The sequence below is a fragment of the Nannobrachium achirus genome (genome assembly GCF_963921795.1).
Source record: "Nannobrachium achirus genome assembly, chromosome: 21".
Taxonomy (NCBI): Eukaryota; Metazoa; Chordata; class Actinopteri; order Myctophiformes; family Myctophidae; genus Nannobrachium; species Nannobrachium achirus.
Genome location: NC_137828.1, coordinates 13,478,522 through 13,495,393, shown reverse-complemented (window position 1 = coordinate 13,495,393; position 16,872 = coordinate 13,478,522).

Here is a 16,872-nt window from a genome sequence, read left to right as displayed (position 1 = left end):
GCGTGAAATCTTGCAAGCACATTCCCAATAGGTCAAGGAACAGATACCAACCTTCTCACATTGGCCTGTTATAGCGCCACCAGCGGGTCAACTTTTGCACAACACATTTTTGGAACAAAATGGACCAATCTTTGACGTCAGTAACGTCAAAGAGAGCACTGCCTGCGATCTTGACATTTTGTGCTTTTATAGCCATTGTTTTCTGGCTTGAAGCGAGCCCACAATTGTTTCGAAGGAACAATATTTTTCTAGTGACAATATCTAACCGTCATATCAAGTTCTCCTCAAAACTTCGGTTCCTTTCTACTCCTACATACTTAGTGAGAAAATGAAAATAAAAACATCAATGTGTTCAGCTTACTGTGGCGACGTGTGCTATTACTTTTTACAGCAATCGGCCAAATGGTGGCGCTGTAGGAAGCCTTCGAAAGTGCGAACTTTGAACAGGTATAGCTCATGCTCTGTTATACGTACAGCCATGAAACCTGTATACACGTATGCGTCTCCTCATGCCGAACAATATTTACGCTCTGACTTTTGACCTCTGATCTTTAGATCCCTCAGAATTTGGAATTATATGAAAAACAGTAAAAATCTATCTCCTCCTGGGATCTTTGCGATACGCGCATGAAACTTTTTTCACATGAACTTTGGACCAATACGGTCAAACTAGTCTCGGCGGATTTCTTTTAAAGTGAAATATATTTTATTAATAATTCAATCAATGTTGCGGTTTTATGCAAATTATTCTTCGGCCTCTAAATCATACATGCAAAGTTACACGTTCATGGCATTTGGCAAAGATGTGGAGGGTTAGTCAAAGTATCACTGAAACCAATTTTATTCCAATCGGCCAAAGGGGGGCGCTATACGAAGCGTTTGAAAATTCAAACTTCAAACGGGCATAAGTCATGACTCGTTTCGTATGAAGACATGCAACTTGTTACACGCGTGCTTTGACTCGAGCGGAAGACATCTGTGTCGTTGTTAAGTAAGCTCCGCCCCCCGATTTTCCGCCATATTGAGCAGTTTGTAAAACGCGTAAACCCGCTTTTATTCTGGAATTTTCACTCCACGTGCACAAAACTTTTTTTACGTGAACTTTGGACCGATATCTAAAGATCTGTCAGATCGGATTTCTTTAAAATTGAAACATGCTTTTTAAAATAAATTCAATGAATATTGCAGTTTTATGCAAATTATTCTTCTGCCTCTAAATCATACATGCAAAGTAACATGTTCATGGCATTTGGCAAAGATGTAGAGTGTTAGTCCAAATATCACTAAAACCAATCTTACCCCAATTGGCCAAAGGGGGGCGCTATATCATTTTGAGCAGTTTGTGAAAAGCTTAAACCCGTTAGGATTTTTTTTTGTGCAATTTGCATGAAACATTCTACACACAATCTAAGGACCTTTATCTAATATGCCTATGAAGTGCACACACACAAAAAAATAATAATAATGAATATAGCTGCAAGCAGCGATAAAGTGGCCAAAGCCAAAAACACTTCAAATCATGAACACATCCTGCAATGTGCGTGAAATCTTGCAAGCACATTCCCAATAGGTCAAGGAACAGATACCACCCTTCTTACATTGGCCTGTTATAGCGCCACCAGCGGGTCAACTTTTGCACAACACATTTTTGGAACAAAATGTACCAATCGTTGACGTCAGTAACGTCAAAGAGAGCACTGCCTGCGATCTTGACATTTTGTACTTTTATAGCCATTGTTTTCTGGCTTGAAGCGAGCCCACAATTGTTTCGAAGGAACAATATTTTTCTAGTTGTGGGCTCGCCTATAAGGCGAGCACACTTTAGATATTGTCATTATTTCTATACTAGGCAGGCAGTCAGTGCAAGTATCAAAAAACTTCGGTTCCTTTCTACTCCTACATACTTAGTGAGAAAATGAAAATAAAAACATCAATGTGTTCAGTTTACAGTGGCGAAGTGTGCTATTATTTTTTATAGCAATCGGCCAAATGGTGGCGCTGTAGGAAGCCTTCGAAAGTGCGAACTTTGAACAGGTATAGCTCATGCTGTGTTTGAGGTACAGGCATGAAACCTGTATACACGTATGCGTCTCCTCATGCCGAACAACTTTTACCCTCTAACTTTTGACCTCTGACCTTTAGGTCTCCCACAATTCGGAATTATATGAAAAACAGTAAAAATCTATCTCCTCCTGGGATTTTCGCGTCAAGTGCACAAAACTTTTTTCACATGAACTTTGGACCAATACGGTCAAACTGTCTGGTTGGATTTCTTTTAAAGTGAAATATAATTTTTTAATAATTCAATATATATTGCGGTTTTATGCAAATTATTCTTCGGCCTCTAAATCATACATGCAAAGTTACACGTTCATGGCATTTGGCAAAGATGTGGAGGGTTAGTCAAAGTATCACTGAAACCAATTTTATTCCAATCGGCCAAAGGGGGGCGCTATACGAAGCGTCTGAAAATTCAAACTTCAAACGGGCATAAGTCATGACTCGTTTCGTTTGAAGACATGCAACTTGTTACACGCGTGCTTTGACTCAAGCGGAAGACATCTGTGTCGTTGTTAAGTAAGCTCCGCCCTTCGATTTTCCGCCACTTTGAGCAGTTTGTAAAACGCGTAAACCCGCTTTTATTCTGGAATTTTCGCGTCACGTGCACAAAACCTTTTTTACGTGAACTTTGGACCGATATCTAAAGATCTGTCAGATCGGATTTCTTTAACATTGAAACATGCTTTTTTAAATAATTCAAACAATATTGCATTTTTATGCAAATTATTCTTCTGCCTCTAAAACATACAAGCAAAGTCACATTTTCATGACAAAATAGTGTAGAGGGTTAGTTCAAATATCACTGAAACCAATCTTACCCCAAATGGCCAAAGGGGGGCGCTATATAATTTTGAGCAGTTTGTAAAACGCTTAAACCCGTTTTTATTCTAGGATTTTTTTTTGCAATTTGCATGAAACATTCTACACGCAATCTAAGGACCTTTATCTAACATGCCTATGAAGTGCACACAAAAAAATTATAAAATAATAATAATAAATATAGCTGCAAGCAGCGATAAAGTGTCCAAAGCCAAAAACACCTCAAATCATGAACACAGCCTGGGATGTGCGTGAAATCTTGCAAGCACATTCCCAATAGGTCAAGGAACAGATACCAACCTTCTCACATTGGCCTGTTATAGCGCCACCAGCGGGTCAACTTTTGCACAACACATTTTTGGAACAAAATGGACCAATCTTTGACGTCAGTAACGTCAAAGAGAGCACTGCCTGCGATCTTGACATTTTGTGCTTTTATAGCCATTGTTTTCTGGCTTGAAGCGAGCCCACAATTGTTTCGAAGGAACAATATTTTTCTAGTGACAATATCTAACCGTCATATCAAGTTCTCCTCAAAACTTTGGTTCCTTTCTACTCCTACATACTTAGTGAGAAAATGAAAATAAAAACATCAATGTGTTCAGCTTACTGTGGCGACGTGTGCTATTACTTTTTACAGCAATCGGCCAAATGGTGGCGCTGTAGGAAGCCTTCGAAAGTGCGAACTTTGAACAGGTATAGCTCATGCTCTGTTATACGTACAGCCATGAAACCTGTATACACGTATGCGTCTCCTCATGCCGAACAATTTTTACGCTCTGACTTTTGACCTCTGATCTTTAGATCCCTCAGAATTTGGAATTATGTGAAAAACAGTAAAAATCTATCTCCTCCTGGGATCTTTGCGATACGCGCATGAAACTTTTTTCACATGAACTTTGGACCAATACGGTCAAACTAGTCTCGGCGGATTTCTTTTAAAGTGAAATATATTTTATTAATAATTCAATCAATGTTGCGATTTTATGCAAATTATTCTTCGGCCTCTAAATCATACATGCAAAGTTACACGTTCATGGCATTTGGCAAAGATGTGGAGGGTTAGTCAAAGTATCACTGAAACCAATTTTATTCCAATCGGCCAAAGGGGGGCGCTATACGAAGCGTTTGAAAATTCAAACTTCAAACGGGCATAAGTCATGACTCGTTTCGTTTGAAGACATGCAACTTGTTACACGCGTGCTTTGACTCGAGCGGAAGACATCTGTGTCGTTGTTAAGTAAGCTCCGCCCCCCGATTTTCCGCCATATTGAGCAGTTTGTAAAACGCGTAAACCCGCTTTTATTCTGGAATTTTCGCTCCACGTGCACAAAACTTTTTTTACGTGAACTTTGGACCGATATCTAAAGATCTGTCAGATCGGATTTCTTTAAAATTGAAACATGCTTTTTAAAATAAATTCAATGAATATTGCAGTTTTATGCAAATTATTCTTCTGCCTCTAAATCATACATGCAAAGTAACATGTTCATGGCATTTGGCAAAGATGTAGAGTGTTAGTCCAAATATCACTAAAACCAATCTTACCCCAATTGGCCAAAGGTGTGCGCTATATCATTTTGAGCAGTTTGTGAAACGCTTAAACCCGTTAGGATTTATTTTTGCAATTTGCATGAAACATTCTACACACAATCTAAGGACCTTTATCTAATATGCCTATGAAGTGCACACACACAAAACAAATAATAATAATGAATATAGCTGCAAGCAGCGATAAAGTGGCCAAAGCCAAAAACACCTCAAATCATGAACACAGCCTGCAATGTGCGTGAAATCTTGCAAGCACATTCCCAATAGGTCAAGGAGCAGATACCACCCTTCTTACATTGGCCTGTTATAGCGCCACCAGCGGGTCAACTTTTGCACAACACATTTTTGGAACAAAATGGACCAATCTTTGACGTCAGTAACGTCAAAGAGAGCACTGCCTGCGATCTTGACATTTTGTACTTTTATAGCCATTGTTTTCTGGCTTGAAGCGAGCCCACAATTGTTTCGAAGGAACAATATTTTTCTAGTGACAATATCTAACCGTCATATCAAGTTCTCCTGAAAACTTCGGTTCCTTTCTACTCCTACATACTTAGACAGAAAATGAAAATAAAAACATCAATGTGTTCAGCTTACAGTGGCGAAGTGTGCTATTATTTATTATAGCAATCGGCCAAATGGTGGCGCTGTAGGAAGCCTTCGAAAGTGCGATCTTTGAACAGGTATAGCTCATGCTGTGTTATACGTACAGCCATGAAACCTGTATACACTTATGCGTCTCCTCATGCCGAACAACTTTTACCCTCTAACTTTTGACCTCTGACCTTTAGGTCTCCCACAATTTGGAATTATATGAAAAACAGTAAAAATCTATCTCCTCCTGGGATTTTTGCGTTAAGAGCACAAAACTTTTTTCAGATGAACTTTGGACCAATACGGTCAGATTGATCAACCAGATTTTTTTTAAAGTGAAACATTATTTTTTAATAATTCACTCAATATTGCAGTTTTATGCCAATAATTATTTTGCCTCTAAATCATACATACAAAGTCACACGTTCATGGCATTTGGCAAAGATGTAGAGGGTTAGTCAAAATATCACTGAAACCAATCTTATTCCAATTGGCCAAAGGGGGGCGCTATACGAAGCATTTGAAAATTCAAACTTCAAACGGGCATAAGTCATGACTCGTTTCGTTTGAAGACATGCAACTTGTTACACGCGTGCTTTGACTCAAGCGGAAGACATCTGTGTCGTTGTTAAGTAAGCTCCGCCCTTCAATTTTCCGCCATTTTGAGCAGTTTGTAAAACACGTAAACCCGCTTTTATTCTGGAATTTTCGCGTCACGTGCACAAAACCTTTTTTATGTGAACTTTGAACCAATATCTAAAGATCTGTCAGATCGGATTTTTTTTTTAATTGAAACATGCTTTTTTAATAAATTAAATCAATATTGCAGTTTTATGCAAATTATTCTTCTGCCTCTAAATCATCTATGCAAAGTAACATATTCATGTCATTTGGCAAAGATGTAGAGTGTTATTCCAAATATCACTAAAACCAATCTTACCCCAATTGGCCAAAGGGGGGGCGCTATATCATTTTGAGCAGTTTGTGAAACGCTTAAACCTGTTAAGATTTTTTTTAGCAATTTGCATGAAACATTCTACACACAATCTAAGGACCTTTATCTAATATACCTATGAAGTGCACACACACACAAAAATAATAATAATAATAATAATAAATATAGCTGCAAGCAGCGATAAAGTGTCCAAAGCCAAAAACACCTCAAATCATGAACACAGCCTGGGATGTGCGTGAAATCTTGCAAGCACATTCCCAATAGGTCAAGGAACAGATACCAACCTTCTCACATTGGCCTGTTATAGCGCCACCAACGGGTCAACTTTTGCACAACACATTTTTGGAACAAAACGGACCAATCTTTGACGTCAGTAACGTCAAAGAGAGCACTGCCTGCGATCTTGACATTTTGTACTTTTATAGCCATTGTTTTCTGGCTTGAAGCGAGCCCACAATTGTTTCGAAGGAACAATATTTTTCTAGTTGTGGGCTCGCCTATAAGGCGAGCACACTTTAGATATTGTCATTATTGTGGGCTCGCCTATAAGGCGAGCACACTTTAGATATTGTCATTATTTCTATAATAGGCAGGCAGTCAGTGCAAGTATCAAAAAACTTCGGTTCCTTTCTACTCCTACATACTTAGTGAGAAAATGAAAATAAAAACATCAATGTGTTCAGCCTACAGTGGCGACGTGTGCTATTATTTTATACAGCAATCGGCCAAATGGTGGCGCTGTAGGAAGCCTTCGAAAGTGCGAACTTTGAACAGGTATAGCTCATGCTGTGTTTGAGGTAAAGCCATGAAACCTGTATACACGTATGCGTCTCCTCATGCCGAACAACTTTTACGCTCTGACTTTTGACCTTTGACCTTTAGATCTCCCAGAATTTTGAATTATATGAAAAACAGTAAAAATCTATCTCCTCCTGGGTTTTTTTCGTTACGCGCACGAAACTTTTTTCACATGAACTTTGGACCAATACGGTCAGATTGATCAACCAGATTTTTTTTAAAGTGAAATATAACTTTTTAATAATTCAATCAATATTGCGGTTTTATGCAAAATATTCTTCGGCCTCTAATTCATACATGCAAAGTTACACGTTCATGGCATTTGGCAAAGATGTAGAGGGTTAGTCAAAGTATCACTGAAACCAATTTTATTCCAATCGGCCAAAGGGGGGCGCTATACGAAGCGTTTGAAAATTCAAACTTCAAACGGGCATAAGTCATGACTCGTTTCGTTTTAAGACATGCAACTTGCTTACACGCGTGCTTTGACTCGAGCGGAAGACATCTGTGTCTTTGTTAAGTAAGCTCCGCCCTTAGATTTTCCGCCATTTTGAGCAGTTTGTAAAACGCTTAAACCCGCTTTTATTCTGGAATTTTCGCGTCACGTCCACAAAACATTTTTTTACATGAACTTTAGACCAATATCTAAAGATCTGTCAGATCGGATTAAAAAATAAATTGAAATATGCTTTTTTTAATAATTCAATGAATATTGCAGTTTTATGCAAATTATTCTTCTGCCTCTAAATCATACATGCAAAGTAACATGTTCATGGCATTTGGCAAAGATGTAGAGTGTTAGTCCAAATATCACTAAAACCAATCTTACCCCAATTGGCCAAAGGGGGGTGCTATATCATTTTGAGCATTTTTGAAACGCTTAAACCCGTTAGGATTTTTTTTAGCAATTTGCATGAAACATTCTACACACAATCTAATGACCTTTATGTAATATGCCTATGAAGTGCACACACACAAAAAAATAAAAATAATAAATATAGCTGCAAGCAGCGATAAAGTGGCCAAAGCCAAAAACACATCAAATCATGAACACAGCCTGCAATGTGCGTGAAATCTTGCAAGCACATTCCCAATAGGTCAAGGAGCAGATACCACCCTTCTTACATTGGCCTGTTATAGCGCCACCAGCGGGTCAACTTTTACACAACACATTTTTGGAACAAAATGGACCAATCTTTGACGTCAGTAACGTCAAAGAGAGCACTGCCTGCGATCTTGACATTTTGTACATTTATAGCCATTGTTTTCTGGCTTGAAGCGAGCCCACAATTGTTTCGAAGGAACAATATTTTCTAGTTTATCTATCAGGCAGGCAATCAACAGTAGACGGGATTTCGGTTCCTTTCTACTCCTACATACTTAGTGAGAAAATGAAAATAAAAACATCAATGTGTTCAGTTTACAGTGGCGAAGTGTGCTATTATTTTCTATAGCAATCGGCCAAATGGTGGCGCTGTAGGAAGCCTTCGAAAGTGCGATCTTTGAACAGGTATAGCTCATGCTGTGTTATACATACAGCCATGAAACCTTTAAACACTTATGCGTCTCCTCATGCCGAACAACTTTTACCCTCTAACTTTTGACCTCTGACCTTTAGGTCTCCCACAATTCGGAATTATATGAAAAACAGTAAAAATCTATCTCCTCCTGGGTTTTTTTCGTTACGCGCACGAAACTTTTTTCACATGAACTTTGGACCAATACGGTCAGATTGATCAACCAGATTTTTTTTAAAGTGAAATATAATTTTTTAATAATTCAATCAATATTGCGGTTTTATGCAAATTATTCTTTTGCCTCTAAATCATACATGCAAAGTTACACGTTCATGGCATTTGGCAAAGATGTAGAGGGTTAGTCAAAATATCACTGCAACCAATCTTATTCCAATCGGCCAAAGGGTGGCGCTATACGAAGCGTTTGAAAATTCAAACGTCAAACGGGCATAAGTCATGACTCATTTCGTTTGAAGACATGCAACTTGTTACACGCGTGCTTTGACTCGAGCGGAAGACATCTGTGTCGTTGTTAAGTAAGCTCCGCCCTTCAATTCTCCGCCATTTTGAGCAGTTTGTAAAACGCGTAAACCCGCTTTTATTCTGGAATTTTCGCTCCACGTGCACAAAACTTTTTTTACGTGAACTTTGGACCGATATCAAAAGATCTGTCAGATCGGATTTCTTTAAAATTGAAACATGCTTTTTTAAATAAATTCAATGAATATTGCAGTTTTATGCAAATTATTCTTCTGCCTCTAAATCATACATGCAAAGTAACATGTTCATGGCATTTGGCAAAGATGTAGAGTGTTAGTCCAAATATCACTAAAACCAATCTTACCCCAATTGGCCAAAGGGGGGCGCTATATCATTTTGAGCAGTTTGTGAAACGCTTAAACCCGTTAGGATTTTTTTTTGCAATTTGCATGAAACATTCTACACACAATCTAAGGACCTTTATCTAATATGCCTATGAAGTGCACACACACACAAAAAAAAGAAAAAATAATGAATATAGCTGCAAGCAGCGATAAAGTGGCCAAAGCCAAAAACACCTCAAATCATGAACACAGCCTGCAATGTGCGTGAAATCTTGCAAGCACATTCCCAATAGGTCAAGGAACAGATACCACCCTTGTTACATTGGCCTGTTATAGCGCCACCAGCGGGTCAACTTTTGCACAACACATTTTTGGAACAAAATGGACCAATATTTGACGTCAGTAACGTCAAAGAGAGCACTGCCTGCGATCTTGACATTTTGTACTTTTATAGCCATTGTTTTCTGGCTTGAAGCGAGCCCACAATTGTTTCGAAGGAACAATATTTTTCTAGTTGTGGGCTCGCCTATAAGGCGAGCACACTTTAGATATTGTCATTATTTCTATACTAGGCAGGCAGTCAGTGCAAGTATCAAAAAACTTCGGTTCCTTTCTACTCCTACATACTTAGTGAGAAAATGAAAATAAAAACATCAATGTGTTCAGCTTACTGTGGCGACGTGTGCTATTACTTTTTACAGCAATCGGCCAAATGGTGGCGCTGTAGGAAGCCTTCGAAAGTGCGAACTTTGAACAGGTATAGCTCATGCTGTGTTTGAGGTAAAGCCATGAAACCTGTATACACGTATGCGTCTCCTCATGCCGAACAACTTTTACGCTCTGACTTTTGACCTTTGACCTTTAGATCTCCCACAATTTGGAATTATATGAAAAACAGTAAAAATCTATCTCCTCCTGGGTTTTTTTCGTTACGCGCACGAAACTTTTTTCACATGAACTTTGGACCAATACGGTCAGATTGATCAACCAGATTTCTTTTAAAGTGAAATATAATTTTTTAATAATTCAATCAATATTGCGGTTTTATGCAAATTATTCTTCGCCCTCTAAATCATACATGCAAAGTTACACGTTCATGGCATTTGGCAAAGATGTAGAGGGTTAGTCAAAGTATTACTGAAACCAATTTTAGTCCAATCGGCCAAAGGGGGGCGCTATACGAAGCGTTTGAAAATTCAAACTTCAAACGGGCATAAGTCATGACTCGTTTCGTTTTAAGACATGCAACTTGCTTACACGCGTGCTTTGACTCGAGCGGAAGACATCTGTGTCGTTGTTAAGTAAGCTCCGCCCTTCAATTTTCCGCCATTTTGAGCAGTTTGTAAAACGCGTAAACCCGCTTTTATTCTGGAATTTTCGCTCCACGTGCACAAAACTTTTTTTACGTGAACTTTGGACCGATATCTAAAGATCTGTCAGATCGGATTTCTTTAAAATTGAAACATGCTTTTTTAAATAAATTCAATGAATATTGCAGTTTTATGCAAATTATTCTTCTGCCTCTAAATCATACATGCAAAGTAACATGTTCATGGCATTTGGCAAATATGTAGAGTGTTAGTCCAAATATCACTAAAACCAATCTTACCCCAATTGGCCAAAGGGGGGCGCTATATCATTTTGAGCAGTTTGTGAAACGCTTAAACCCGTTAGGATTTTTTTTTGCAATTTGCATGAAACATTCTACACACAATCTAAGGACCTTTATCTAATATGCCTATGAAGTGCACACACACACAAAAAATAAAATAATAATGAATATAGCTGCAAGCAGCGATAAAGTGGCCAAAGCCAAAAACACCTCAAATCATGAACACAGCCTGCAATGTGCGTGAAATCTTGCAAGCACATTCCCAATAGGTCAAGGAACAGATACCACCCTTCTCACATTGGCCTGTTATAGCGCCACCAGCGGGTCAACTTTTGCGCAACACATCTTTGGAACAAAATGGACCAATCTTTGACGTCAGTAACGTCAAAGAGAGCACTGCCTGCGATCTTGACATTTTGTACTTTTATAGCCATTGTTTTCTGGCTTGAAGCGAGCCCACAATTGTTTCGAAGGAACAATATTTTTCTAGTGACAATATCTAACCGTCATATCAAGTTCTCCTCAAAACTTCGGTTCCTTTCTACTCCTACATACTTAGTGAGAAAATGAAAATAAAAACATCAATGTGTTCAGCTTACTGTGGCGACGTGTGCTATTACTTTTTACAGCAATCGGCCAAATGGTGGCGCTGTTGGAAGCCTTCGAAAGTGCGAACTTTGAACAGGTATAGCTCATGCTCTGTTATACGTACAGCCATGAAACCTGTATACACGTATGCGTCTCCTCATGCCGAACAACTTTTACGCTCTGACTTTTGACCTCTGACCTTTTGATCCCTCAGAATTTGGAATTATATGAAAAACAGTAAAAATCTATCTCCTCCTGGGATCTTTGCGATACGCGCATGAAACTTTTTTCACATGAACTTTGGACCAATACGGTCAAACTAGTCTCGGCGGATTTCTTTTAAAGTGAAATATATTTTATTAATAATTCAATCAATGTTGCGGTTTTATGCAAATTATTCTTCGGCCTCTAAATCATACATGCAAAGTTACACGTTCATGGCATTTGGCAAAGATGTGGAGGGTTAGTCAAAGTATCACTGAAACCAATTTTATTCCAATCGGCCAAAGGGGGGCGCTATACGAAGCGTTTGAAAATTCAAACTTCAAACGGGCATAAGTCATGACTCGTTTCGTTTGAAGACATGCAACTTGTTACACGCGTGCTTTGACTCGAGCGGAAGACATCTGTGTCGTTGTTAAGTAAGCTCCGCCCCCCGATTTTCCGCCATATTGAGCAGTTTGTAAAACGCGTAAACCCGCTTTTATTCTGGAATTTTCGCTCCACGTGCACAAAACTTTTTTTACGTGAACTTTGGACCGATATCTAAAGATCTGTCAGATCGGATTTCTTTAAAATTGAAACATGCTTTTTAAAATAAATTCAATGAATATTGCAGTTTTATGCAAATTATTCTTCTGCCTCTAAATCATACATGCAAAGTAACATGTTCATGGCATTTGGCAAAGATGTAGAGTGTTAGTCCAAATATCACTAAAACCAATCTTACCCCAATTGGCCAAAGGGGGGCGCTATATCATTTTGAGCAGTTTGTGAAACGCTTAAACCCGTTAGGATTTATTTTTGCAATTTGCATGAAACATTCTACACACAATCTAAGGACCTTTATCTAATATGCCTATGAAGTGCACACACACAAAAAAAAATAATAATGAATATAGCTGCAAGCAGCGATAAAGTGGCCAAAGCCAAAAACACCTCAAATCATGAACACAGCCTGCAATGTGTGTGAAATCTTGCAAGCACATTCCCAATAGGTCAAGGAGCAGATACCACCCTTCTTACATTGGCCTGTTATAGCGCCACCAGCGGGTCAACTTTTGCACAACACATTTTTGGAACAAAATGGACCGATCTTTGACGTCAGTAACGTCAAAGAGAGCACTGCCTGCGATCTTGACATTTTGTACTTTTATAGCCATTGTTTTCTGGCCTGAAGCGAGCCCACAATTGTTTCGAAGGAACAATATTTTTCTAGTTGTGGGCTCGCCTATAAGGCGAGCACACTTTAGATATTGTCATTATTTATTTATCTATCAGGCAGTCATATAGTAGACGGGAACTTCGGTTCCTTTCTACTCCTACATACTTAGTGAGAAAATGAAAATAAAAACATCAATGTGTTCAGTTTACAGTGGCGAAGTGTGCTATTATTTTCTATAGCAATCGGCCAAATGGTGGCGCTGTAGGAAGCCTTCGAAAGTGCGAACTTTGAACAGGTATAGCTCATGCTGTGTTTGAGTTACAGTCATGAAACCTGTATACACGTATGCGTCTCCTCATGCCGAACAACTTTTACCCTCTAACTTTTGACCTCTGACCTTTAGGTCTCCCACAATTCGGAATTATATGAAAAACAGTAAAAATCTATCTCCTCCTGGGTTTTTTTCGATACGCGCACGAAACTTTTTTCACATGAACTTTGGACCAATACGGTCAGATTTATCTCGGCGGATTTCTTTTAAAGTGAAATATCATTTTTTAATAATTCAATAAATATTGCGGTTTTATGCAAATTATTCTTCTGCCTCTAAATCATGCATGCAAAGTTACACGTTCATGGCATTTGGCAAAGATGTGGAGGGTTAGTCAAAGTATCACTGAAACCAATTTTATTCCAATCGGCCAAAGGGGGGCGCTATACGAAGCGTTTGAAAATTCAAACTTCAAACGGGCATAAGTCATGACTCGTTTCGTTTGAAGACATGCAACTTGTTACACGCGTGCTTTGACTCAAGCGGAAGACATCTGTGTCGTTGTTAAGTAAGCTCCGCCCTTCGATTTTCCGCCACTTTGAGCAGTTTGTAAAAGGCGTAAACCCGCTTTTATTCTGGAATTTTCGCGTCACGTGCACAAAACATTTTTTTACATGAACTTTGGACCGATATCTAAAGATCTGTCAGATCGGATTTCTTTAACATTGAAACATGCTTTTTTAAATAATTCAAACAATATTGCATTTTTATGCAAATTATTCTTCTGCCTCTAAAACATACAAGCAAAGTCACATTTTCATGACAAAATAGTGTAGAGGGTTAGTTCAAATATCACTGAAACCAATCTTACCCCAAATGGCCAAAGGGGGGCGCTATATAATTTTGAGCAGTTTGTAAAACGCTTAAACCCGTTTTTATTCTAGGATTTTTTTTGCAATTTGCATGAAACATTCTACACGCAATCTAAGGACCTTTATCTAACATGCCTATGAAGTGCACACAAAAAATTATAAAATAATAATAATAAATATAGCTGCAAGCAGCGATAAAGTGTCCAAAGCCAAAAACACCTCAAATCATGAACACAGCCTGGGATGTGCGTGAAATCTTGCAAGCACATTCCCAATAGGTCAAGGAACAGATACCAACCTTCTCACATTGGCCTGTTATAGCGCCACCAGCGGGTCAACTTTTGCACAACACATTTTTGGAACAAAATGGACAAACTTTGATGTCAGTAACGTCAAAGAGAGCACTGCCTGCGATCTTGACATTTTGTGCTTTTATAGCCATTGTTTTCTGGCTTGAAGCGAGCCCACAATTGTTTCGAAGGAACAATATTTTTCTAGTGAGAACTTGATATTGTCATATCAAGTTCTCCTCAAAACTTCGGTTCCTTTCTACTCCTACATACTTAGTGAGAAAATGAAAATAAAAACATCAATGTGTTCAGCTTACAGTGGCGACGTGTGCTATTACTTTATACAGCAATCGGCCAAATGGTGGCGCTGTAGGAAGCCTTCGAAAGTGCGAACTTTGAACAGGTAGAGCTCATGCTGTGTTATACATACAGCCATGAAACCTGTATACACTTATGCGTCTCCTCATGCCGAACAACTTTTACCCTCTAACTTTTGACCTCTGACCTTTAGGTCTCCCACAATTCGGAATTATATGAAAAACAGTAAAAATCTATCTCCTCCTGGGATTTTCACGTCAAGTGCACAAAACTTTTTTCACATGAACTTTGGACCAATACGGTCAGATTGATCAACCAGATTTTTTTTAAAGTGAAATATAATTTTTTAATAATTCCATCAATATTGCGGTTTTATGCAAATTATTCTTCGGCCTCTAAATCATACATGCAAAGTTACACGTTCATGGCATTTGGCAAAGATGTGGAGGGTTAGTCAAAGTATCACTGAAACCAATTTTATTCCAATCGGCCAAAGGGGGGCGCTATACGAAGCGTTTGAAAATTCAAACTTCAAACGGGCATAAGTCATGACTCGTTTTGTTTGAAGACATGCAACTTGTTACATGCGTGCTTTGACTCGAGCGGAAGACATCTGTGTCGTTGTTAAGTAAGCTCCGCCCTTCGATTTTCCGCCATATTGAGCAGTTTGTAAAACGCGTAAACCTGCTTTTATTCTGGAATTTTCGCTCCACGTGCACAAAACTTTTTTTACGTGAACTTTGGACCGATATCTAAAGATCTGTCAGATCGGATTTCTTTAAAATTGAAACATGCTTTTTTAAATAAATTCAATGAATATTGCAGTTTTATGCAAATTATTCTTCTGCCTCTAAATCATACATGCAAAGTAACATGTTCATGGCATTTGGCAAAGATGTAGAGTGTTAGTCCAAATATCACTAAAACCAATCTTACCCCAATTGGCCAAAGGGGGGCGCTATATCATTTTGAGCAGTTTGTGAAACGCTTAAACCCGTTAGGATTTTTTTTTTGCAATTTGCATGAAACATTCTACACACAATCTAAGGACCTTTATCTAATATGCCTATGAAGTGCACACACACAAAAACATTATAATAATGAATATAGCTGCAAGCAGCGATAAAGTGTCCAAAGCCAAAAACACCTCAAATCATGAACACAGCCTGCAATGTGCGTGAAATCTTGCAAGCACATTCCCAATAGGTCAAGGAACAGATACCACCCTTCTTACATTGGCCTGTTATAGCGCCACCAGCGGGTCAACTTTTGCACAACACATTTTTGGAACAAAATGGACCAATCGTTGACGTCAGTAACGTCAAAGAGAGCACTGCCTGCGATCTTGACATTTTGTGCTTTTATAGCCATTGTTTTCCGGCTTGAAGCGAGCCCACAATTGTTTCGAAGGAACAATATTTTTCTAGTGACAATATCTAACCGTCATATCAAGTTCTCCTCAAAACTTCGGTTCCTTTCTACTCCTACATACTTAGACAGAAAATGAAAATAAAAACATCAATGTGTTCAGCTTACAGTGGCGAAGTGTGCTATTATTTTTTACAGCAATCGACCAAATGGTGGCGCTGTAGGAAGCCTTCGAAAGTGCGAACTTTGAACAGGTATAGCTCATGCTCTGATATACGTACAGCCATGAAACCTGTATACACGTATGCGTCTCCTCATGCCGAACAACTTTTACGCTCTGACTTTTGACCTTTGACCTTTAGATCTCCCACAATTTGGAATTATATGAAAAACAGTAAAAATCTATCTCCTCCTGGGATTTTCGCGTTACGCTCACAAAACCTTTTTCACATGAACTTTGGACCAATACGGTCAAACTAGTCTCGGCGGATTTCTTTTAAAGTGAAATATATTTTTTTAATAATTCAATCCATATTGCGGTTTTATGCAAATTATTCTTCGGCCTCTAAATCAAACATGCAAAGTTACACATTCATGGCATTTGGCAAAGATGTAGAGGGTTAGTCAAAGTATCACTGAAACCAATTTTATTCCAATCGGCCAAAGGGGGGCGCTATACAAAGCGTTTGAAAATTCAAACTTTAAACGGGTATAAGTCATGCCTCGTTTCGTTTGAAGACATGCAACTTGCTTACACGCGTGCTTTGACTCAAGCAGAAGACATCTGTGTCGTTTTTAAGTAAGCTCCGCCCTTAGATTTTCCGCCATATTGAGCAGTTTGTAAAATGCTTAAACCCGCTTTTAATCTGGAATTTTCGCGTCACGTCCACAAAACCTTTTTTTACATGAACTTTGGACCGATATCTAAAGATCTGTCAGATCGGATTTCTTTAACATTGAAACATGCTTTTTTTAAATAATTCAAACAATATTGCATTTTTATGCAAATTATTCTTCTGCCTCTAAAACAGTATGCAAAGTCACATTTTC